This window comes from Otolemur garnettii, unplaced genomic scaffold (genome assembly GCF_000181295.1).
Source record: "Otolemur garnettii isolate 467f Iridium unplaced genomic scaffold, OtoGar3 scaffold00024, whole genome shotgun sequence".
NCBI classification, from domain to species: Eukaryota; Metazoa; Chordata; class Mammalia; order Primates; family Galagidae; genus Otolemur; species Otolemur garnettii.
This window is the reverse complement of record NW_003852419.1, coordinates 6,574,803-6,577,254: the sequence shown is the minus strand read 5'-3', so window position 1 is coordinate 6,577,254 and position 2,452 is coordinate 6,574,803. Positions and strand designations below refer to the sequence as shown.

At 42.7% G+C, this 2,452-nt stretch overlaps 1 pseudogene across 1 annotated transcript; it reads left to right on the top strand.

Moving 5' to 3' along the window:
• Positions 1-1,144: 1,144 nt before the first annotated feature.
• Positions 1,145-2,255, top strand: LOC100949011 (annotated as a pseudogene). Its single transcript, XR_002772843.1, has 2 exons — positions 1,145-1,496; positions 1,793-2,255. The product of XR_002772843.1 is annotated as a 39S ribosomal protein L1, mitochondrial-like (transcript).
• Positions 2,256-2,452: the final 197 nt, after the last annotated feature.

Here is a 2,452-nt window from a genome sequence, read left to right as displayed (position 1 = left end):
GACATAATAAGGTTTGGGAGTCAACATGCCAAAAAGGGTGTATTGTTCAGGATATTGGAGAAGACTTAGAAGATGGCTAGAAATAGAAAACAGGAGAATCCAGACATTTCAGAGACCCTGGACTAAGAATGTAATGTACTTGAGTAACTGAACAGAGTGAAGGCTGTCAGGGATAGAGTTCCTCTAAGTTGAACAAAGACAAACCATGAGCCTGTATTTGGTGACCTAAGTGGCTGTGGTTCTCAAAGACTATTCTTATCACTGTGGCTTCAAGATTAGCCTAAGTGCAAGTTGCTGTCCTTGAGAACTTACTAAGAGGACAGCATGAGAGAAAAGCAGGAGTACATGTGAGGGAGTTTCTCTAGAATATACGAGGGCTGTCTACAAAGTGTCCAGACAGTATTAATGCTGTTTTTTGTATTACATGGGTTGATGCTTCCCAGATAATCATCATATCACAGAGCAATGAAATTGTTGGAACAAAGAGTGTGCAGATCTGCACCTAACTGTATACCGGTGTTGCCAAGTGGACGAGGGTAGCTATTCCTAAGAAGTTGCTCCAAGAATGACCTTACCTCTATGTAGGAGGGAAAGCAATCTGTCTTCAGTCCATCAGTAATTAACCAACCTCCGGAGTGGTCAAGATGGCGGCGAGGTAAGGTGCTTTAGTAGGGTTTGGATACACTATCAAAGGCATTGTTTTTCAGACATCTCTTTATCCTTGTTCTGTAAACATTCTGGGGTCCAACAGACATTTTGTTGCTGCTACAAAGCCTGCAAAGAAAACAAAAAAAGGTGCTAAAGACAAAGCACAAGATGAAAAAAAGACTACATAGAAAAAATAAAGTCTGGCTCGGCGCCTGTGGCTCAAGCGGCTAAGGCTCCAGCCACATACACCTAAGGTTGCAGGTTTGAATCCAGCCTGGGCCCGCCAAACAACAATGATGGCTACAACCAAAAAATAGCCAGGCATTGTGGCAGGCACCTGTGGTCCCAGCTACTTGGGAGGCGGAGGCAGGAGACTTGCTTGAGCCCAGGAGTTGGAGGTTGCTGTGAGCTGTGATGCCACAGCACTCTACTCAGGGGGACAGCTTGAGGCTCTGTCTCCAAAAGAAAGAAAGAAAGAAAGAAAAAAGAAAAAATAAAGTCGTACTCTTACATGGAAGGGGAGCCTGAGGATGATGTCTATTTAAAACAGTTATACCCAAGGCAGATATATGATGTGGAGAAAGCTATTCCCTTACTTAAGAAATTTCAAATTCTTGACTTTACTAATCCAAGGCAAGGTGTTTATCTTGATTGGACATTGGATATGGCACTGGGAAAGAAGAAAAAGTGGAACCATTTGCCAGTGTTGTTAGGTTACCATCCCATTCTCTTCAGAAATCAATAAAGTTGCTGTATTTACAGGGAATGCAGAAAAGGTTAAAATACCAGAAGAAAATAGAGCTGCTTTTATAGGAGGAACTGATCTGATGCAGAAGATATTTTTGTTTGTTTGTTTGGTTTTTTTCGGGACAGAGTCTCAAGCTGTCACCCCGGGTAGGGTGCTGTAGCATCACAGCTCACAGCAACCTCCAACTCCTGGGTTTAAGTGATTCTCTTGCCTCAGCCTCCCAAGTTGCTGGCACTACAGGTGCCCACCACAATGCCTGGTTATTTTTTGGTTGGAGTTGTCATTGTTGCTTAGCAGGCCCGGGCCAGGTTTGAACCTGCCACCCGCCATTAACATTTGGTTAATGTGGCCAAAGCCCTTGCCAACTGAGCTACAGGCAATGCCATGATTCAGAAGATTTTGGATGATGAAGTTCATGTAGACTTTTATGTAGCTGTCCCAGAAATAATGCCTGAGCTTCACCCATTAAGGAAGAAATGGAAAAAAAATTTCCAAAGCTAAGTCGAAATTGGCTGTGACATCTCCAAAATGCTTGAACTACTTCAATATGGACTTGAAATTAAGGTAAATGAAAAAAGGGAGAACTTTCTGAAGACCGAAATAGCAGCATTGAATATGTCAAGTGACCAGATAATTGCCAATCTGCAAGCAGTTATTGATGAAGTTTGTAAGCACAGACCACTGAGCTTGGGTCCCTTTGTGGTACGTGCTTTCCTTCATTCTTCAACAAGTGAAGGGTTGTTACTAAAGATGGATCCATTTTTGCCTAAAGAAGTAAAAGCTGAAGAAAGTAACAAAGAAGCTGCCTAAATGTGTTGAATTGTGAAATTATTTTTAGTGGATGAAGAAGCAACAGAGAAAATTAACTGCATAATTTCACTTTTTTTAGTAGTGGGTAGTGAAAGCAACCTCCAATAGCTCACAGCAACCTCCAACTCCTGGGCTCAAGCGAGTTTCCTGCCTCAGCCTCACAAGTAGCTGGGACTACAGGCACCCACCACAACACCCAGCTATGCTATTTTTTGGTTGTAGCCATCATTGTTGTTTGGCAGGCCC